We start from the raw sequence: 23,896 nt of genomic DNA on the forward strand, positions 1-23,896 counted from the left end.
AATGTTAGCAGTAAAACATTTGATAGGGGGGAAAAGTGATTACTAGCTAAAATATAGAGGTTAGCTTATCTGTGAAATTAAATGATCTGTATTACCCCAGTTGATAATTGAGAGAGCTTGATTTTAAAGAGAAACATTTTATTTCAGTACTGAAAAAAAGCTGGAAAATGCTCAGTTAAATAAAGGGGAAAAAATCACACATGAGTTGAGTCCCAGCATGGTAACAGATCAGAAGCCTGCTCCTTCTTATAGCATTATTAGGATAAAAATTTGACTAGATTTCTGCCCTCAGTATTCCAGAGAATTGGGAACAAAAGCATAGGATATAATGAAATGCATTTATAAACGAAAACACAAGATTTCCTAATGAGTGTTGTGTAATGAGTGCCACTGCTTCAAATGGCAAATGTATTTATAAGAGAAAACAATTAATCTAAAAACAATATCAAAATTACCTTATAACAATAAAATATAAAAATTAAGTTATGATTATGACAATTGGGGGTAGGACACAGAAGAAATTTATTTTTCCTTTAAAAAAATTGTGATTGTTCTTGTCTCATATTTTCTAGATTTGACTGTTCTTCTTGATTTTTTAGCAAACTGAGGTAGGGCTCCTGAATGTCTTTTAGAGGTGTGATCCTACGTTAAGTTCAGTGACATGTCACTCTAGACCTGTAGAAGACAGTGTAAGGTCAGTGAAAAAAGCCTTCACTTTTCAAGTCAGTTTCTATATAAAAATTGGCAGTTGGTGCTCATCAAAGAACAAGAAATATTGGATATGCTCTAAATGTCCATTGTGTTTTTGAGCCAACTACCTGATGGAAGTCATCACTTATATGTAAATGAACTGTCAATGGCTTGCCACTGTTGGCAATCACTGGACTGTGAAGGGTATGTCTTAATAAGAACCGAAGCTCTTCACAGACTTTGATTTACTGGAAATAAATTAGAAAAGTCCTCTGAGACTACAAAGGACACTTGTTTCAGATAAAACGTCTAGACAGTAGCAATATATTTAGGGGTTTTATTATAGCAAAACTGCAAATTAGAATGGAGTGGTGAGAAAGTTCCTGTGACCCAGCTGAGTTCTACAACACTGCTTCTGACTAGAGTAATACAATCTTTAAAATAGCTAAGCCAAATTAAATAAAAGTGCATTAAGAAAAAGAAAGCAGAAACAACAAAAGGTCAAGACTTAGCTTTCTTACATATTTTAAATAATCTATGTCTTATGTCTTACATTTTCTTATAAATCGATATTTTTCTAAATAAATGCAGCTATTAGAATAATTGAAAGCCAATCTTCCATGATCCTTCAACATGGACTACTTTTTAGAAAATTCAGATTTAAGGTAATTTTTCCTTGTCGATTCATTCCTTTCCCCAACTTCCATTCTAGAACACAAAATTGAAATACTGAATTCCTTGTAACTATTGATATTTTTATTAATGTTGTTAATAACAAAAATATATTAAATTTGCAAGATGCTTTAGAATTTGCAGTATACTTTCACACAAATGTGAATTATGGAAACTTTGTGTTAAAAATGATAAGACAATCTAAGTGATTTCATGAAGTGGACAGTCTCCATTTGGAGAACTGCAAAATGGGGTGGAAGGCAGGAAACTCTTATAGGATAAAAAATAAAGAAAAAGGAAGTGAAAAATAGAAAATGTCTGATTGTCTGGGGCCACACAGGCAACCTTGTTTGGGTGAAAAGGAACACGGAAATAAGAACAGAGCCCAGAGTTGGCTTGGTGTTTGGGGATTGGCTGATGGGATTTACTGTGTTTCTGGTCAAGTGGAACATGTAAGGGACACAGAAGTTATCTAAATTTTGGTTTGCTGTTGTGGCACCCTGAGTAGAAGCAACTCTATCTTGGGCCTATTTCAAAAATAGGTAGACCAAATTTTTATATTAACTGCTTTCTCCCAAAGCATATTATGTTCAAAGAAGCATATAATTCCAGGTAGGTTAATAGCTTTGAAAAACAATCCCCCAAATCCCATTAGCTTACATAATAACTTCTTTTCTGCTCACTTCACAATCCAATGTGAGCCAGCAGGTACTGCCCCCATGCACTCTTTTAGACATTCAGGCTTTTTTCATCTTAGTAGCTTTGACATGCTTTAGGGCCTGTACTGCAGTCTTCACAGCCAGGTAGTAGATAAAAAAGAGAGTGTGGAGAAAGCATACCCACTTCTTAACTACTTCAGTCTGAACTTGGAACATATCACTTCTACTCACATTCTACTAGAGATAATTTGTTACCTGGTTCCATCTAAATGCAAGGGGCCTAGGAAGTGTAGTCTAGTTTTGCATCCTGAAAGAGAATATGCCACTTTAAGGCATAGGGAGTAAATTGCACTCCTCATTATTTTAGGGAACAGGAAAAATTTCAAATGCCTTCACTTTAATTGTCATCATTCTGGTTTAAAATATTCTTATAAGGAGTCTGGATCAAGATAACAGTGTTGGAAGATCTCAAGCTCACCTCCTCTGATAGCCCACCAAAATTACAGCTACTGATAGAGCAACTATCTCTAAGAATGATCTGAAGACTAGCAGAAAAGATTTTCCACAACTAAAGATATAAAGAAGGGGCCACAATGAAATGGGTGTGAGGGGTGTAGACATGCTCTACTTAAGACCAGACCATCAGCATAATAACTCGCTGCTGGAGGGATAACATAACCATGGAGATCCTCTCCAAGGAACAAGGGGTCCATGCCCCACATTGAGCTCCCCATCCCAAGGTCCTGAACTGGGAAGACAAGCATTTAAAAGTCTGACTTTGAAAGCCAGTGGGGCTTTGGGTCAGGAGAGCCTGAGGGCTTTAGGAAACCAAGACTCCACTCTTAAAGGGTGCACATAACACCTCACTTGCTCCAAGTCCCAGTGCAGAGGCAGCAGTTTGAAAGGTGCCTGGATCAGACCCATTTAATGATCTTGGAGAGCTTCCTGGTGAGGCAGGAGGTAGCTGGGACTCCCCCTGCGGACTGAGAAGCTGATGGCAGCCAGCTAACAGCATACTCAACAGTGAAAAGCTGAAAGCATTTCCTCAAAGATCAGGATTAAGACAAGGATGCCGCTCTGGCCACATTTATTGTTATTTTATTAATATAGTATTGGAAGTCCTAGCCACACAGATATGAAAAAGAAATAAAGGCATCCAAGTTGGAAAGGAAGATGTAAAACTGTCAGTATTTGCAGGTGACATGATACTACTATATATAGAAAATCCTAAAGATTTCACAAAAAACTGTTAAGAGCTAATCAATGAATTCAGTAAAGTTGCAGGGTGCAAAATTAATATACAGAAATCTGGTGCTTTTTTATACACTAATAATATATGAGCAGAAAGAAAAGTTAAGACAATCCCGTTTATAATTACATCACAAAGAATAAAATACTATGGAATAACCAAGGAAGTGAAAGACCTATACTCTGAAAACTATAAGACATTGATGAAATAAAATTTCAGATAATACAAATAAATAGAAATATCAATATATACTGTGCTCAGGGACTGGAAAAATTTATAATGTTAAAATGTCTATACTACCCAAGGAGACCTATAGATTCCATCTTCTCAGGCAAGGGAAACAAAAGGAAAAATAAACAAAGAGGACTACATCAAACTTAAAAGCTTTTGCACAGTAAAGGAAACCATCAACAAAACGAAAAGGCAACTTACTGAATGGGAGAATGTATTTGCAACTGATATATCCAATAAAGGCTTAATATCCAAAATATACAAGGAACACATACAATTCAATATCAAAAAAAAGCAATCAGATTAAAAAAATGAGCAGAGGACTCGAATAAACATTTTTCCAAAGAAGACATGCAGATGGCCATGAAAAGATGCTCAATATCGCTAATTATCAGGGAGATGCAAATCAAAACCACAATGAGATATCAACTCACACCTGTCAGAGTGGCTATTATCAAAAAGACAAGAAATATCTATCGTTAGTAAGGCTGTGGAGAAAAGGAAACCCTTGTGCACTGTTGGTGGGAATCTAAATTGCTGCAGCCACCATGAAAAACAGTATGGAGTTTCCTCAAAAAACTAAAAATACAGCTACCATATGACTCTACAATTCCAAATCTAGGTATGTATCCAAAGAAGCGAAAACACTAATTTGAAAAAATATATGCACCCCTATGTTTATTGTGGCATTATTCACAATAGCCAAGATATTGAAGCAATCTAAATTTCCATTGGTCTTAACGATATATTTTATGATCCGTCTTCTCAGGCAAGGGAAACAAGAGGAAAAATAAACAAATAGGACTATATCAAACTTAAAAGCTTTTGCACAGTAAAGGAAACCATCAACAAAACGAAAAGGCAACTTACTGAATGGGAAAACATATTTGCAAATGATATATCCAATAAAGGATTAATATATACATATATATATCATATATATATAATGAAATATTACCCAGGCATAAAAAAGAATGAAATCTTGCCTTTTGCAACAACGTGAATGGATCTAAAGTGTATTATGATAAGCAAAATAAGTCAGACAAAGACAAATACCATATGATTTCAATTATATGTGGAATCTAAAAATCAAAACAAGTGAACAACAACAAAAAACCCAAAACAGAAACAGACTCATAGATACAGAGAACAAACGTATTTGCTAGAGGGGAAGGAGGTGGAGGAATGGACGAAATAGGTTAAAGGGATTAAGAGATACAAACTTCCAGCCATAAAATAAATCAGTCACATGGATGTAATGTACAGCATAGGGAATATAGTCAACAACATTGCAATATCTTTGTATGGTGACAGATGGTTACTAGACTTATTGTGGTGATTACTTCATAAAGTATATAAATGTCAAACCACTGTGTGGTATACCTGAAACTAATATAATATTGTAGGTCAACTATACTTCAATAAAAAAATACCAGCAAAAATAATTTATTATAAAAGTATTAAAATAATCCAGTCTTTTTTAGTTTTTTAGCATTTTGATGCTAATTCCCTTCCTCATACAATTCATCAAGAATCCTGAAATATCTAGCATCAATTTAAAGGGAAACCATTTTTCTTTTTTATTTCTGACATATGTGCTTTTCTTTCTAGAAATTGAAGAACTTTGGGTTTTATTTTTGTTTTTCAAATAAATATGTCGAATAAATAATTTTCAGTAATATGTTGATAAGAATCATCTTTTTATATTAAAAAAACTTATTTCCAGTTTGAGAAGCAATCTATCAAAAATTAATGCTTGCAGAGCAATAGAGGGAGACTTTTCTATATAAATAATCAAGAAAAGAAAGGATAATAAAGTGGTACTAAGGCAAGACTGACTTACCATCTCAGAAGTAATTGTTTTTATTTCAATGGCAAGAATATTGAGGAATTAACAAATCCCCATTTTTAAAGTATTTTTAAACAACTAAGAGGAAAGAAAAAGAGAAAACTTAAAGAAACAAAATTCTAAATAGGTTTGCTGAAAGTTTTGAACACATGTGCTAGCTTGGGTACATTCCCTTGGGTATCTCTTTCTGGAATAAATGCTTAAAACTTTCAAGTTTGAGGGTTATTAAACAAATTCCACTTTGGACTTCTATTTGTGTTCTTCCAATTATTTTTAAAAGTCTCTGCACATTTTACTAGTTTTCCACGTTGTAAAACATACATTTACAAAGTAACAATAATAATAATAATGCAAGCTATATTTTCAGCCTCCTCCATACAGAATTTTGCTTAGGAAATGAGCTATGTAGGGATAAAAGGTGAGCACAGAGCATTAACCCTACTAGAATACTTCATGGCAGTGTCCTGGCCTTGATCAGTGGGTATGGTGTAGCTTTTTGAGGTCAGTGGGTATGAGGTAGCTTTCTGATTCAGAGTTTCCTAATTTTGTTAAGCCAGTTCCTGAGGTGATACAAGGGGTGATTCATGGAACTCCTGCCATCTGTTTTTCCTGCCATCCCAACAGTTTTTTTAGTTGTCTATATCTCTTAATAAATCTCTTCCTGATTAATATAGCTGGTGTTGCCATGTCATCTTCAACTGAGAAGCAATTACATATGTTGAATTATCAAATATATTCCTTTTTTATTGAGGTATAGTTGATTTACTATATTATATTAGTTTCAGGTGTACAACATAGTGATTCAAATTTTTATAGATCATACTCTGTTTAAAGTTACTATAAAATATTGGCTATATTGCCTGTGCTGTACAGAATATAAAGTCCTTGTTGGATCCTTCCTCCCAGGCTAGCCAATGCAAAGTCTTTGAGGTAAAGAACCAAAGAATTAGATTTTTTTTAAGTTTCTTATGTAAAAATACTTTACCAATTCTCCTTTTTGTCAAAATACTTCTTGGATTTGTCCCTTTATTTTTCACTCTCGCATTGATTCTGCTAGGTCAGAACCTTATCCGTTCTAATCTAGACTACTTTATATGTCTCAGAATTTTCTCAAATATGGATGTCCCATTCACCAATCCATCTAGCAATGTATGGCCTTCCCACTCAAGTCCCTTGTCCATGAATTTCCAGACCCTCAGATGAAGTTCAGTTTTTACCTTTGCATTCTATGCTGCTTGCAACACACCTTCACCTTCTTGCCCAATCTACTGACCACCCAAGGAAAGACATCTTCCTGCCCTAGTTCATGGCACCTCTTCCATTTTCTCCTCATCCACGCAAGGTTTAGCTAGTCTTCTCAGCAACCAATCCTAGAGTTACCTTAAAACCTTCCCCAGAAAACTCAGTCATCCTTGGTCCTTTTTTTTCTCTTCTGCCAGAGTGAATTTGCACCATTTATTTGTGTTCTTGATGACGTTATTTTGCACCAATTTATACTGGTCTCAATCAGTTGTTTCATGTGCATGACTTTTAACTCACCAGAAAAAAGAAAAAAAGAACCCTGAGAGCAAGGATATATGCTATTATACATAAACATAGCACACATTTTTTGAGAAATGCTCATTTTATTAAGAGGGTTTTAAACTAGACTGCTCAATCAAACAAAAGAGGCTACCAAGGGTTTTACCAAGACATGAAAGGCACCAGTCTGTAATTATATAGCGAATGCTTGAAAAAATACAGACAGAAGCAGGTCACAAAGAAGCTAATGAAAAAGTGTATCATCCAAACTGAAACAATTGTGAGAGTAAAGATGGTACTAAAAATAGTTAAAATTATTTATTTTTTTCAATGAACTAATTTTATTATACCAGTGGATCTATAAAATAAGTCAATTGAAGCTCTTTTCAAAGATAAAATTCTTTTTTAAAAAATGAAAACAACCTTCATCTATATGCCTTAATGTAACATACCAAAGCATCTATTTAGTGATTATTTGAACAATAAAAATAAGACAAGCAGAATGTTTGTTCTTGTTATTAATTCACAGTTTAAAATCACATACTTCAATGAATTATATAGCTGTTTAATGCCATGCCATATGTATCTTTCTCAAATATGGTATCATTTTTATTTTTTCATAAAATTGCCTTCAGTATTCTTCTAAATTGCATTTTATGTTTAACAGATTTAAAATTGACAATTTCCTTTGAATGTTCTCCATAGATTATATTATTTGGAATTGAGAAAACACTCTTTTGATATATGCCGAGGTAAACTCAGAGCAAATTCTGCTAAGTGGAGAATATTCTCAATTGTAAATTTTTTGTAATGATGTATATAAATATTTCAACCCAAATATTTTTACCGTATAAAAAATTAATAAGCAGAAATTTCAAGTACATAGGGTCAGGAGGCCAGAGGGGGAGCTCTTGCTCCCTGTGATAATAGCAGAGCCCAAGAGGAAGAAAAAAAGACTCCTCTTCTTTCCTGTCAAGGACTCACCCAATGAAAAGCCATGGACTCTGTGTTTACTGTAGCCCTCCCAATTCCCTTATCTCCTCTATAAAACAGTTTTTCTTCCCTTGTGAGGTCTTGTGCATGGCTCGCCATGGTTGCAGACCCCAAACCCATGGTTGCAATTTTCTGCTGATTCCAAATAAATCCATCTTTGCTGGAGAAATATCTGGCAGTCTATTTATTTCAGGTCAACAACAGATAATCACATTTAGCCTCCAGTTAGAGACCATTCTTTAATATTTTTACATGGAAAAAGTGTATCACCTACGTTCTCAGTATGATTTTTTGAATGTTTTATTAACTTCAGATTGTGCAAAATTATGCACAATTGCTAATTTCACTGCATTACATAACATAACTTATCCAGTTAAATGGTAAAACTCCAATAACATTGTTTTCCTACTAAAGATACTCCAAAGTGAAACTATAGAATTTTAGAATTAAATCTTATATACCATTTAAGCTACTATTGTATAATTTCCTCACTCCGTCTCTTGCTTTTATATGGATAAGTACCAGATATGAATAAAAACCAGTCTTCCTGTTTACTAGTATTGTTTTTCAGTAATTGCAATGCAATAAAATCTTTAAAAAATGGCATTTTGTCAACTCCCGTTATTGATTATTTTTAGTAAAGGTTTCATATTGATTCTGAAGAAAATAACCCCCAAAAACAGAAGACTCATAAAAAATTTATTTGTAAAGTAGTTTAAAGAAAAAACACTTCTGAAATGGGCAGCAAAGAGAGAAAGTGCATACTGCTATGCAGAAGTATTGCTTCATTTTCAATGTCCTCTTCATCCTGCAAACTTTGTATCAATAGTATAGTTAATCTAACTCTGGTTACAAATGTGTGTGTGTGTGTGTGTGTTTGTGTGTGTGTGATATTTAGCAACTGCAGTTTCTATTTCAGAATACTGCAGCTTGTTTGTATGCAATTATGAATTCTCTGTGTACTACAACCAATTCTAAGACTATTTCTGCCCCAAATATTTCTTAATTTTGTAAGAACATTGTTTTTACCATAATCCCATTATTTAATTAATTAATTAACTTATTTATTTATTTATTTATTTATTTATTTATTTGCCTGCACTGGGTCTTAGTTGCAGCAGGCAGGATCTCTGTTGCTGTGTGCAGGCTCATAATTGCGGCATGCGGGATCTAGTTCCCTGACCAGGGATCGAATCCTGGCCCCCTGCATTGGGAGCACAGAGTCTTAAGCACTGGACCACCAGGGAAGTCCCCATAATCCCATTCTTAACAAAATTTATATTGATATTACTACTGCAAAAACAAAAATTTTATTTTCAACGTTGAACTTTTTAACTGAATGTATAGAAACATTTATAAAAATATCAGATTTCTCACCTTTCAAAGAATGAAATTTCAAAAACCTTTAATGCCATGAAGTATATGAAAAATATTATATCATTATTAGACTTATCTTAATCGATATCTTTGTAGGATCTGATGATATTAATATAATATGGTTTGTGTAATTATCATTTTCTGCTAATAGAGTTAGTACATTAATAACTATCATTTAACTTGGAAATTATTAAAAGAAAACTTTGAATTGAAAATAAGCAAAAATCCAGTTAGTAATTAAACCAGTGTCATACTTCACAGAATTATACTTAATGGCATCTTCTGAATCTGTACATTTTAAGTCATCATCTTTGGGCACTGTCTTCTTAAAATAACTACTGGAAAATTTTATTATTCCTTTTTTTCAAGAAATAAATTTAATTCTTAATTTTTAATTGAATGTAGACATTGTTTCCTTGAGTTCATGGCTGCTAGAAAGTATTTGTTACAAAATTAAAATGTTACCATACAAGATATGGGCTAATGATTCTGAAACTACTTTACACCTGTACTAGGCTTGGACAAAGAAGTAAATATGTTTCAGGTAATGAAACCTAAGACTCTCACTTTCTGAGAAGTTACAAATAAAGTGTAATTTTTTAGAATAAAATTTTCTAAATGCTAGAATGAACTCTAATTATACTATTGGATTTTAACCCCCAAATTAAAACAAAATCAAAGCAAAACAAAAACCCTATGAGTTCATAATAATATACATAAATGATTGAAAAAAATAAGAGAAAATGTTATCAAAATAAATGTAAATTATAAAGCCATTGTGCGAAACTATTTAGATTACACCCTATGTTTGATTACTGACTGTTCAGCATCAATTTCCTCTATGTATTCCATATATATCTAACCTGTAATTTGCCATATTTCCTATGGACCCCACCAACTCAAAATCTGGAAGTTCTGTGCATCTTGTGAACTGGGAGAAGGGCAATAGCACAACTGTCTGGTACATCATGTGGCCGGCAGAGGCAGCAGCATCAAATACATCTCCCACTTGGTTGTGGGAAGCCTTCTGTAATGTATATGTACAGGCATATCTCGTTTTATTGCACTTCACAGATACTGCTTTTTTTTTTTTTTTTTTTTTTTTTTACAAACTGAAGGTTTGTGGCAACCCTGCATGGAGCAAGTCTCTATAGGCACCATTTTTTTCAACAGCATTTGCTCACTTTATGTCAGTTTCACATTTTTGCAATTCTTGTAATCTTTCAAACTTTTTCATTATTATTATAATTATTATGGTGACCTGTGATCAATGGTCTTTGATGTTACTATTGTAATTGTTTTGGCGAGAAACAAACTGCGCCCATATAAGACAGCGAACTTAATTGATAAGTGTTGTGTGTGTTCTGACTGCTCCGCCAACTGACTGTTCCCCTGTCTCTATCCCTTTCCTGAGACCTCCCTATTCCCTGAGACACAACAACATTGAAATTAGGCCAATTAATAATCCTACAATTGCCTCTAAGTGTTCAAGTTAAAGGAAAAGTTGAGTGTTTCCCACCTTAAATTAAAAGCTAGAAATAATCAAGTTTAGTGAGGAAGACATGTCAAAACCTAAGAAAGACTGAAAGCTAGGCTTCTTGCACCAAATAGTTAGCCAAGTTGTGAATGCAAAGGAAAAGCTTTTGAAGGAAACTTAAAGTACTACTGCAGTGAACACACAAATGATAAGAAAACAAAACAGCCCTATTGCTGATATCGAGAGAGATTTAGTGGCCTGGATAGAAGACCAAAGCAGCCACAACATTCCCTTAAGCTGAAGCCTAATGCAGAGCAAGGCCCTAACTCTATTCAATTCTATGAAGGTTGAGAGAGGTGAGGAAGCTGCAGAAGAAAAGCCTGAAGCTAGCAGAGTTGGTTCATGAGGTTTAAGGAAAGATGCCATCTCCATAACATGACAGTATAAGGTGAAGCAGCAAGTTATCCAGTAGGTCTAGCTAAGATAATGAAGGAAAGTGGATGCACTAAAAAACAGATTCTCAATGTAGATGAAACAGTCTTATATTGGAAGATGCCAACTAGAACTTTCACAGCTAATGAGGAGAAGTCAGCGCCTGGCTTCAAAGCTTCGAAGGACAGGCTGACTCTCTTGTTAGAGGCTAATGCAGCTGGTGACTAGTTGAAGCCAATGCTCACTTGCCATTCTGAAAATTCTAGGGCCCTTAAGAATCATGCTAAATCTACTCTAACTCTGCTCTATAAATAGAACAACAAAGTCTGGATGATAGCACATCTGTTTACAATATGGTTTACTGAATATTTAAAACTCCAATGTTGAGACCTACTGCTCAAAAAAAAGAAAAAAAAAGGATTCCTTTCAAAATATTACTAATCAATGACAGTGCAGCTGGTCACTCAAGAGCACTGATGGAAATGGACAATGAGATTAATCTTGCTTTCATGCCTGCCAACACAGCATCCATTCTGCAGCCCATGGATCAAGGAATAATGTTGACTTTCAAGTCTTATCATTTAGGAAGTACATTTTGTAAGGCTATAGCTGTCATCAATAGTGTGATTCCTCTGATGGATCTAGGCAAAGTAAACTGGAAATCTTCTGGAAAGGATTCACCATTCTAGATGCCATTAAGGACATTTGTGATTCCTGGCAAGAGGTCAAAATATCAACATTAACAAGAGTTTGGAAGAAGTTGATTCCAATTCTCCTCGATGACTTTGGGGGGTTCAAGACTTTAGTGGAGGAAGTAACTGCAGATATAGTGGAAATAGACAGAGAACTAGAATTAGAAGTGGAGCCTGAAGATGTGACCAAATTTCTCCAAGAGATGTTAAAACATTAAGTGTTGAGGAGTTGCTTCTTATGGATGAGCGAAGAAAGTAGTTACTTGCAATGGAATGTACTCCTGGTGAAGATGCTGTGAAGATTGTTGAAATGACAACAAAGGATTTAGAATATTACATTGAACTTAGTTGATGAAGCAGTGTCAGGGTTTGAGAGGATTGACTCCAATTTTATTTATTTATTTTAAATAATTTAATTTAATTTATTTTTTTATTGGAGTATAATTGCTTTACAATGTTGTGTTAGTTTCTGCCACACAACGAAGTGACTCAGCCATATGTATACATATATCTCCTCCCTCTTGGACCTCCCTTCCTCCCCCCACCATCCTACCCAACTAGGCCATCACAGAGCACCGAGCTGAGCTCCCTGTGCTATACAGCATATTCCCACTAGCTATTTTACACATGGTAGTGTATTTATTTAACTCCAATTTTAAAAGAAGTCCTACTGTGGGTAAAATGTTATCAAACAGCACTGCACATTGCAGGGAAATCATTTGTGAAAGGAAGAGTCAGTTGATGTGGCAAACTTCACTGCTTTAAGAAATGGCCATAGCAGCCCCAGCCTTCAGCAACCATCACCTTGATCAGTCTGCAGCAACCAGCATGGAGGCAAGACCCTCCACCAACAAAAAGATTACAACTTGCTGAAGGCTCAGATGACGGTTAGCAGTTTTAGCAATAAAGTATTTTTAAATTAAGGTATGTACATTGTTGTTTAGGCATAATGCTATCGCACACTTAATATACTACAATATTGTGTAAACCTAACTTTTCTTTTTTTAATGAAGACTTGAACCATTCCTATTTGAAGATAGCAATACTCCTCAACTCTTTTACCATATATATATTTTTTTAATTTTATTTTTTTTTTGACTGTGTTGGGTCTTTGTTGCCCCGCATGGGCTTTACCCTAGTTGCGGGAGCGGGGGCTACTCTTCGTTGCGGTGTGCGGGCTTCTCACTGCCGTAGCTTTTCTTGTTGCGGAGCGCAGGCTCTAGGGGTGCAGACTCAGTAGTTGTGGTGCACAGGCTTAGTTGCTCCGCAGCATGTGGGATCTTCCCAGACCAGGGCTCGAACCCGTGTCCCCTGCATTGGCAGGAGGATTCTTAACCACTGTGCCACCAGGGAAGCCCGAAACCTAAATTTTATATGCACTGGGAAACCAAACAATTCATGTGATTCCGTTTATTGCAGTATTTGTTTTATTGCGGTTGTCTGGAACCAAACCTGCAATATCTTCAAGGCATGCCTGTATATCAAATCATCATGTCATACACTTTATATGTATTACATTTTAGTCGATTATACCTCAATAAAGCTGGGAAAAATACTATTGAAAGCTAGGATATTGCTAAAATAAATGAATGGAGGTTAATTTACATTTCTATTCCTAAGACAAATGGTAAGAGCTTCCATCTTGATGAGAGTCCTTAGTAAATAAAAATATGCTCAAATAAAAAAAACACATTCCCCACTGTCACTGGAGACCAAGAGAAGTTTGCTGTCTGTAGCTGCTGTTGTTGTACACGCTTTGTTTTATCAGTGGTTATTCTGCATGTTGTTCTTTAATGGGAGGCATAAGATGTATTACTTATGAAAAGATTTGGGAAAAGGGAGGTGGGTTATTGAAGACTGATTTCCTGAATTAAGCTCCCATTGAATGAAAACTGTTCACTGCACATATAGATCACATACTACTAGATCAAAACTATGATAGAAGCTGGACATACACAGAGGCATGTTACCAAACTAATTCTGGCTTATTTTTAAAGTAATTATTAAAATTAATACTTTGTTAAAAAATAAGACAATCTGGGGGAAATGCTAACCAGATTGGAAGCTGGGGCAATAGCTATAAGCCAGCACTGTTTTCAAGGAAAACAGAATTGTCTGTTAATGCCTTTAGCAAGGAGCACTTTCAAATTTTCCATAGTCCTTACTACATCTTTTTATTCTGCAAGGTGGTTTTATCAATTAATTTGGGTAGAACTGACATCTTTATAATATTGTCATTCATAATCATGGTAAATTTCATCACTAATTCAGGTAAGATAAGGAAAAGTACCCTTAATAGCTCTTAGCTGTTAACTGGCTTGTGACAGTTAGACGGTGGTGACTATAATGTCACAGAATCCATCAGATAAGGCCCCTGAGACTGTGATGGAGTAAGACTAAAACAAGGCCATGACCTAATGACACAGAAGAAAACAAGAGCACCACGCTAGCCACAAAGGTGACCAACCATGCCCTTCCCAGCTAACACGAGTGAGTGTTGCTTCTTTGCCAGTTACAGAATGGGCTCCAGTCTCTTCCTCACACCTCTTAAATTTGTTAAGATCTCCAGTAACCTGTAATCTTTAAGCAATTACCTTTGTTTTCTCACATCATCCAGTCCAGAGCAGTCCCTCACTTCCTTAAGCCCTCCCCAAATCATCCACACAAGCCCAAATCCTATCAGAAGCTCCCCATACACATCCTTATCTTACTGAGATACCCCACTGTTCCCCACGGCATGCAGTTCTCCCCACTGAGTCAAGTAATCTGTAGAATTGATGACAGGGCAATTTGAAGACAGGTGTTCCTGATGGTCTTTGTCTTTTGGACAGTGATAAAGGTCTTCTATATCCTTAAATAATAATTTGAATTTGGGGATTGTTATGCACTGAATTGTGTCCTCCAAAAGATATGTTGAAGTCTTCACCCCTGGTACCCAGAATGTGACCTTATTTGCAAATCAGATTGTTACAGATGTAATTAGTTAAGATGAGTTCATACAGGTATAGAGTGGGGCCCTGATAGAATATGTGGTCTTTATAAGAAGATGACCGTGGACCATGTGAAGACACAGACACGCAGGGAAAGCACCACAATTAAGATGGAGGCAAAGGCTGGAGTCCTGCGTCTACAAACCAAGGAGCTCCTGAGGCTACCAGAAACTGGAAGAGGCAAGGAAGGATCCCTTAGAGGGTTTAAAGAAAGTATAGCCCTGCCAACACCTTGATTTTAGACCTCTAGTCTCCAGATCCGTGAGACAAGAAATTTCTGTTGGTTTAAGCCACTCAGCTTCTACTATTTCGTTAAGGCAGCCCTAGGAAATGAATACAGGGCTTACATATTTTTGTAGGTATTTTCCTAGGTACTTTATAATTTTCACTGCTATTAAAATCAGTACTGTTTTCTATTATAATTTTAATTGGTTATTTTGCTGATTTTACATATTTAATATATTAAAATATAAACATTCCTTTTGATTTTATATACTGAACTTATACTAATCATTTTGCTAAACTTTATTATGTGTTCTTACTGTTTGTTTGGAAATTATTGTACATTCTCTTTATTGATAAATGTGTTCTATATAAATAATTATTTTTTTATTTACTCTTTACTGATCCTTATGCTTTATTTATTTTTCTGGTAGCCTTGCCTTGGCTAGGAACTTTAGTACAACGATTAATAACTATGAATGATGCGTGATAGTGGGCAACACTGCCTTATTGATGTAGAATGGATATATTTCTTGAGTTTTACTTATATATATATTTTTTTCTTAAATAGTTTTTATTTGTCAATGTGTAAATTACATTGCAGTATTTTCTGATGTTGAATCACTCTTGAGTTCCCGTGATAAATCCCCCTTAGTTACAAGGTATACATTAACACTGCTGGATTTGATTTATAAAAATTAAATTTAGGACTTTTTCATCTATGTTACCACATGAGATTATCTATAATTTTAGATTTTCTTGAATTCTCTGTCAGGTCTTATTTTCAAAATTATATTAACTTCCTAACATTAATTTGTTAACCTACATCCTAATTTAATTATACAAAACTTTTTATATAACAGAGAAATTAATAAAATGATTCTGTAAAATTGCCTGAGCTTACTAATAGTTTTTTAGAGGGAGAGGTTTTACACTGCCAGTTCTGTTTTTAAAAATAGGTATGGGGTTATTTAGCTCTTTTCTTCTTAAGTTACTTTTGGTAATTGATATGGACAAATTTTCAATGTAGTGGCCAAAATTGTCTTCAGAACTTATTACTATTTGTCAAATCTCTGTTGTATTTATAGCCGTGTTCTCCTTTTCCCTTCTCTGTTAATGTTTATTTGTACTGACTCTTAATAATACCTACCATATAGGTATTATTATTCCTGTAAGGATTAAATAAATTAATGTAATGTAAAGCACTCACATCAATGCCTTGCTAGAGGATAGTTCATTTTATTAGTCTTTTTAAGAAACATTCTATTGCTCTTGTGACTATTTTTTCTATTTTTTTTAGTCTGCTCTTGTCTCTTTTATTTCCTTATTTCTGCCTTTTTAAGGTATAATCTGTTTCTCTTTCAATAGCTTCTATAGTTAATTTGTTTTTAATGTCTCTTGTTTTTTAAAATAATTGCATTTCTCTAAAACTTCCATCTAAACAATGCTTTAGCTGCATCCTATTAGGTTTTTATATAATAATTTTATGTTCTTCATTGTAAATATTTTGTAATCTTAACCTTAATCTTTAATTTATGTATTTAGATTATTTTATTTTTTAAACATATAATTTAATGTTTAAAGATTTCTCACTTCATCACATTTTAGACTGTAGAATTTGGAACTATCTCTAACATTTTGTGTCTTCTGTTTCCTATGCTTTTCCTTTGCTTATTTGTCTCCTTATCTGCCTTCTGTTGGATTGATGTTTGTTTTGTTCACTCTTTCCCCTCTACTGGTTTATTACCTTTACAAATGTTAGCATACATACTCAAATCTATTTTTCTATCAGAGTCTAAAGTTTTCATTACTTCTATTCTCTTGAATGAGGAACAAAACTTAGAAAGTTAACTCTTCATTGAACAGAATTTACTTTTAGAATTTTAGATTTGTACATATTTTGACCAAAAAGTGTAACTCTATGATAAATATTTTAATGTTTGTGGTATTTTTATTTCTGGGTTAAGTTTTATTCTTGTTAAATTGCATGCTTTAGTAGTTCTTCCAATGAGGTTCTGTGGGTAGTAAATTATCCTACTTCTTTAAATATCTGAAAATATCTTTAATTCTCTCTTTTTAGAGTGATACTTTATTTAGCTGGGTCTAGAATTTGAAATTGCAAGTTATTTTCCTCCAGTACTTAGATTTTATTCCATCATCTTCTGTTGTTCATTTTTGCTGATGAGCTCACTGCTGTAAGTGTCATTCCTTTGTAAGTACTTTTTAATATTCTTCTCAAAGAATTATAAGATTCTTTTTCTTTGTATTCTGAAATTTCATGAGAATGTGTCCATGGAAGTAGTTTGTTTTCATTAATCTAGCTGGGTTTATATGTACATTTTAAATTTTCTTCAAATGTGGAAAATACTCAGCCATATTGAACAAATATTGCCTGTCATTACCTCTATTATCAATTTTAGGAAACTTATACCTGAGTTTATTGGTGCCTCATTTTACCCTTCATGTCTCTAAATTTCTGTGTTGTGCTTTTTTCTTTCTTTATCTCTCAAAGTGATGTTTTGAAAGAATTCCTCAAGGCTATATTTCAATTCAGTAATTCTCTCTTTGACTGTCTTTCTAGAGTATTATTTTGTCCATGGAATTAAAACAATTTTTTAATTATCATATTTTCATTGCAAAATTTATTCTTTTATATATTCATTTATTCTTGATTCATACCTGCCTAATTTTACTTCATAGTATGTTCAAAAAAATATGTTTGCTCTTCTTCCCTTTTTCTCACTTACAATCATTTGAAAAAATTTATTAGTAAATCCATGTCCTAATTACTGATCTTGTTGATTTGTTCCAAAGTGTTAGTTTTCTACACAGTCCTGTAGAATATAGACCCTTCTTAGTAGGAATTGTTTCAAATTGCTTACTGTTCCTTTTTCCTTTTCTCCCTCTTTTTAAACCATCCCTATGTATTTTGTTGTTTTGGATTGCCTGCCTCGATCGCCATTTCATCCAGTGCAGCATCTGAACTAATAGTGGCAGCAGAATATAAGTGATCTGAGAACTATCACAGATCTGGTCATTTACCTAAATGGAGGCTTAACTCCAGTCTACACACACTATGCAGCTTTGTACAATCTACATCAGGAGGCTCCTGAAATCTTTCAGTCTCCCATTACAGATGACCCTACTCTAGCTTCTGTTATCCTTTGAGAAGCAACTCTTAGTTATCTCTGAATATTTCTGGGCTTGGAAACCAGCAAGCCTGTAGCTTCAGGCCTTGATTTTTTTTTTTTTTTTGTTAACACCTTTATTGGAGTATAATTGCTGTACAATGGTGTGTCCGTTTCTGCTTATTCAATTTTTTTTTTTGCCTTATAACAAATTTAATCAGTTATACATATACATATGTTTCCATATCCCCTCCCTTTTGCGTCTCCCTCCCACCCTCCCTATCCCACCCCTCCAGGCGGTCACAAAGCACCAAGCTGATCTCCCTGTGCTATGCGGCTGCTTCCCACTAGCTATCTACCTTACGTTTGGTAGTGTATATATGTCCATGCCGCTCTTTCACTTTGTCACAGCTTACCCTTCCCCCTCCCCATATCCTCAAGTCCATTCTCTAGTAGGTCTGTGTCTTTATTCCTGTCTTACCCCTATGTTCTTCATGACATTTTTTTTCTTAAATTCCATATATATGTGTTAGCATACAGTATTTGTCTTTCTCTTTCTGACTTACTTCACTCTGTATGACAGACTCTAGGTCTATCCACCTCATTACAAATAGCTCAATTTCATTTCTTTTTATGGCTGAGTAATATTCCATTGTATATATGTGCCACATCTTCTTTATCCATTCATCCGATGATGGACACTTAGGTTGTTTCCATCTCCGGGCTATTGTAAATAGGGCTGCTATGAACATTTTGGTACATGTCTCTTTTTGAATTATGGTTTTCTCGGGGTATATGCCCAGTAGTGGGATTGCTGGGTCATATGGTAGTTCTATTTGTAGTTTTTTAAGGAACCTCCATACCGTTCTCCATAGCGGCTGTAACAATTCACATTCCCACCAGCAGTGCAAGAGGGTTCCCTTTATTCCACACCCTCTCCAGCATTTATTTTTTCTAGATTTTTTGATGATGGCCATTCTGACTGGTGTGAGATGATATCTCATTGTAGTTTTGATTTGAATTTCTCTAATGAGTAAAGATGTTGAGCATCCTTTCATGTGTTTGTTGGCAGTCTGTATATCTTCTGTGGAGAAATGTCTATTTAGGTCTTCTGCCCATTTTTGGATTGGGTTGTTTGTTTTTTTGTTATTGAGCTGCATGAGCTGCTTATAAATTTTGGAGATTAATCCTTTGTCAGTTGCTTCATTTGCAAATATTTTCTCCCATTCTGAGGGTTGTCTTTTGGTCTTGTTTATGGTTTCCTTTGCTGTGCAAAAGCTTTTAAGTTTCATTAGGTCCCATGTGTTTATTTTTGTCTTTATTTCCATTTCTCTAGGAGGTGGGTCAAAAAGGATCTTGCTGTGATTTATGTCCTAGAGTGTTCTGCCTATGTTTTCCTCTAAGAGTTTGATAGTGTCTGGCCTTACATTTAGGTCTTTAATCCATTTTGAGCTTATTTTTGTGTATGGTGTTAGGGAGTGATCTAATCTCATACTTTTACATGTCCCTATCCAGTTTTCCCAGCACCACTTATTGAAGAGACTGTCCTTTCTCCACTGTACATTCCTGCCTCCTTTATCAAAGATAAGGTGACCATATGTCCGTGGGTTTAACTCTGGGCTTTCTATCCTGTTCCATTGATCTATCTTTCTGTTTTTGTGCCAGTACCATACTGTCTTGATTACTGTAGCTTTGTAGTATAGTCTGAAGTCAGGGAGCCTGATTCCTCCAGCTCCATTTTTCGTTCTCAAGATTGCTTTGGCTATTCGGGGTCTTTTGTGTTTCCATATAAATTGTGAAATTTTTTGTTCTAGTTCTGTGAAAAATGCCAGTGGTAGTTTGATAGTGATTGCATTGAATCTGTAGATTGCTTTGGGTAGTAGAGTCATTTTCACAATGTTGATTCTTCCAATCCAAGAACATGGTACATCTCTCCATCTATTTGTATCATCTTTAATTTGTTTCATCAGTGTCTTATAATTTTCTGCATACAGGTCTTTTGTCTCCTTAGGTAGGTTTATTCCTAGATATTTTATTCTTTTTGTTGCAATGGTAAATGGGAGTGTTTCCTTGATTTCACTTTCAGATTTTTCATCATTAGTATATAGGAATGCCAGAGATTTCTGTGCATTAATTTTGTATCCTGCAACTTGACCAAATTCATTGATTAACTCTAGTAGTTTTCTGGTAGCATCTTTAGGATTCTCTATGTATAGTATCATGTCATCTGCAAACAGTGACAGCTTTACTTCTTCTTTTCCGATTTGGATTCCTTTTATTTCCTTTTCTTCTCTGATTGCTGTGGCTAAAACTTCCAAAACTATGTTGAATAAGAGTGGTGAGAGTGGGCAACCTTGTCTTGTTCCTGATCTTAGTGGAAATGCTTTCAGTTTTTCACCATTGAGGACGATGCTGGCTGTGGGTTTGTCATATATGGCCTTTATTATGTTGAGGAAAGTTCCCTCTATGCCTACTTTCTGCAGGGTTTTTATCATAAATGGGTGTTGAATTTTGTTGAAAGCTTTCTCTGCATCTATTGAGATGATCATATGGTTTTTCTTCTTCAATTTGTTAATATGGTGTATCACGTTGATTGATTTGCGTATATTGAAGAATCCTTGCATTCCTGGAATAAACCCCACTTGATCATGGTGTATGATCCTTTTAATGTGCTGTTGGATTCTGTTTGCTAGTATTTTGTTGAGGATTTTTGCATCTATGTTCATCAGTGATATTGGCCTGTAGTTTTCTTTCTTTGTGACATCCTTGTCTGGTTTTGGTATCAAGGTGATGGTGGCCTCGTAGAATGAGTTTGGGAGTGTTCCTCCCTCTGCTATATTTTGGAAGAGTTTGAGAAGGATAGGTGTTAGCTCTTCTCTAAATGCTTGATAGAATTCGCCTGTGAAGCCATCTGGTCCTGGGCTTTTGTTTGTTGGAAGATTTTTTATCACAGTTTCAATTTCAGTGCTTGTGATTGGTCTGTTCATATTTTCTATTTCTTCCTGATTCAGTCTTGGCAGGTTGTGCATTTCTAAGAATTTGTCCATTTCTTCCAGGTTGTCCTTTTTATTGGCAGAGAGTTGCTTGTAGTAATCTCTCATGATCTTTTGTATTTCTGCAGTGTCAGTTGTTACTTCTCCTTTTTCATTTCTAATTCTATTGATTTGAGTCTTCTCCCTTTTTTTCTTGATGAGTCTGGCTAATGGTTTATCAATTTTGTTTATCTTCTCAAAGAACCAGCTTTTAGTTTTATTGATCTTTGCTATCGTTTCCTTCATTTCTTTTTCATTTATTTCTGATCTGATTTTTATGATTTCTTTCCTTCTGCTAACTTTGGGATGTTTTTGTTCTTCTTTCTCTAATTGCTTTAGGTGCAAGGTTAGGTTGTTTATTCGAGATGTTTCCTGTTTCTTAAGGTGGGATTGTACTGCTATAAACTTCCCTCTTAGAACTGCTTTTGCTGCATCCCATAGGTTTTGGGTCGTCGTGTCTCCATTGTCATTTGTTTCTAGGTATTTTTTAATTTCCTCTTTGATTTCTTCAGTGATCACTTTGTTATTAAGTAGTGTATTGTTTAGCCTCCATGTGTTTGTATTTTTTACAGATCTTTTCCTGTAATTGATATCTAGTCTCATAGCATTGTGGTCGGAAAAGATACTTGATACAATTTCAATTTTCTTAAATTTACCAAGGCTTGATTTGTGACCCAAGATATGATCTATCCTGGAGAATGTTCCATGAGCACTTGAGAAAAATGTGTATTCTGTTGTTTTTGGATGGAATGTCCTATAAATATCAATTAAGTCCATCTTGTTTAATGTATCATTTAAAGCTTGTGTTTCCTTATTTATTTTCATTTTGGATGATCTGTCCATTGGTGAAAGTGGGGTGTTAAAGTCCCCTACTATGAGTGTGTTACTGTCAATTTCTCCTTTTATGGCTGTTAGTATTTGCCTTATGTATTGAGGTGCTCCTATGTTTGGTGCATAAATATTTACAATTGTTATATCTTCTTCTTGGATCGATCCCTTGATCATTATGTAGTGTCCTTCTTTGTCTCTTCTAGTAGTCTTTATTTTAAAGTCTATTTTGTCTGGTATGAGAATTGCTACTCCAGCTTTCTTTTGGTTTCCATTTGCATGGAATATCTTTTTCCATCCCCTTACTTTCAGTCTGTATGTGTCTCTAGGTCTGAAGTGGGTCTCTTGTAGACAGCATATATATGGGTCTTGTTTTTGTATCCATTCAGCCAATCTGTGTCTTTTGGTGGGAGCATTTAGTCCATTTACATTTAAGGTAATTATTGATATGTATGTTCCTGTTCCCATTTTCTTAATTGTTTTGGGTTCGTTATTGTAGGTCTTTTACTTCTGTTGTGTTTCTTGCCTAGAGAAGTTCCTTTAGCATTTGTTGTAAAGCTGGTTTGGTGGTGCTGAACTCTCTCAGCTTTTGCTTGTCTGTAAACGTTTTAATTTCTCCATCAAATCTGAATGACATCCTTGCTGGGTAGAGTAATCTTGGTTGCAGGTTTTTCTCCTTCATCACTTTAATTATGTTCTGCCACTCCCTTCTGGCTTGTAGAGTTTCTGCTGAGAGATCAGCTGTTATCCTGATGGGGATTCCCTTGTGTGTTATTTGTTGTTTTTGCCTTGCTGCTTTTAATATGATTTCTTTGTGTTTAATTTTTGACAGTTTGATTAATATGTGTCTTGGCGTATTTCTCCTTGGATTTATTCTGTATGGGACTCTCTGTGCCTCCTGGACTTGATTAACTATTTCCTTTCCCATATTAGGGAAGTTTTCAAGTATAATCTCTTGAAATGTTTTCTCAGTCCGTTTCTTTTTCTCTTCTTCTTCTGGAACCCCTATAATTCGAATGTTGGTGCGTTTAATGTTGTCCCAGAGGTCTCTGAGACTGTCCTCTGTTCTTTTCATTCTTTTTTCTTTATTTTGCTCTGCAGCAGTTATTTCCACTATTTTATCTTCCACCTCACTTATCCGTTCTTCTGCCTCAGTTATTCTGCTATTGATCCCATCTAGAGTATTTTTTATTTCATGTACTGTGTTTTTAATCGATGCTTGATTCATCTTTAGTTCTTCTAGGTCCTTGTTAACTGTTTCTTGCATTTCGTCTATTCTATTTGCAAGATTTTGGATCTGGGAAATAGAATCTTGGATCATCTTTACCATCATTATTCTGAATTCTTTTTCAGGTAGACTGCCTATTACCTCTTCATTTGTTAGATCTGGTGGGTTTTTATCTTGCTCCTTCTCCTGCTGTGTGTTTTTCTGTCTTCTCATTTTGCTTATGTTACTGTGTTTGGGGTCTCCTTTTTGCAGGCTGCAGGTTCAAAGTTCCCGTTGTTTTTGGTGTCTGACCCCAGTGGCTAAGGTTGGTTTAGTGGGTTGTGTAGGCTTCCTGGTGGAGGGGACTAGTGCCTGTGTTCTGGTGGATGAGGCTGGATCTTGTCTTTCTGGTGGGCAGGTCCACGTCTGGTGGTGTGTTTTGGGGTGTCTGCAGACTTTTTATGAGTTTAGGCCACCTCTCTGCTAATGGTTGGCATTGTGTTCCTGTCTTGCTAGTTGTTTGGCTTAGGGTGTCCAGCACTGTAGCTTGTTGTTCGTTGAGTGAAGCTGGGTGCTGGTGTTGAGATGGAGATCTCTGGAAGATTTTTGCCGTTTGATATTATGTGGAGCTGGGTGGTCTCTTGTGG

The sequence above is a fragment of the Mesoplodon mirus genome (genome assembly GCF_964341445.2).
Source record: "Mesoplodon mirus genome assembly, chromosome: 2".
NCBI lineage: Eukaryota > Metazoa > Chordata > Mammalia > Artiodactyla > Ziphiidae > Mesoplodon > Mesoplodon mirus.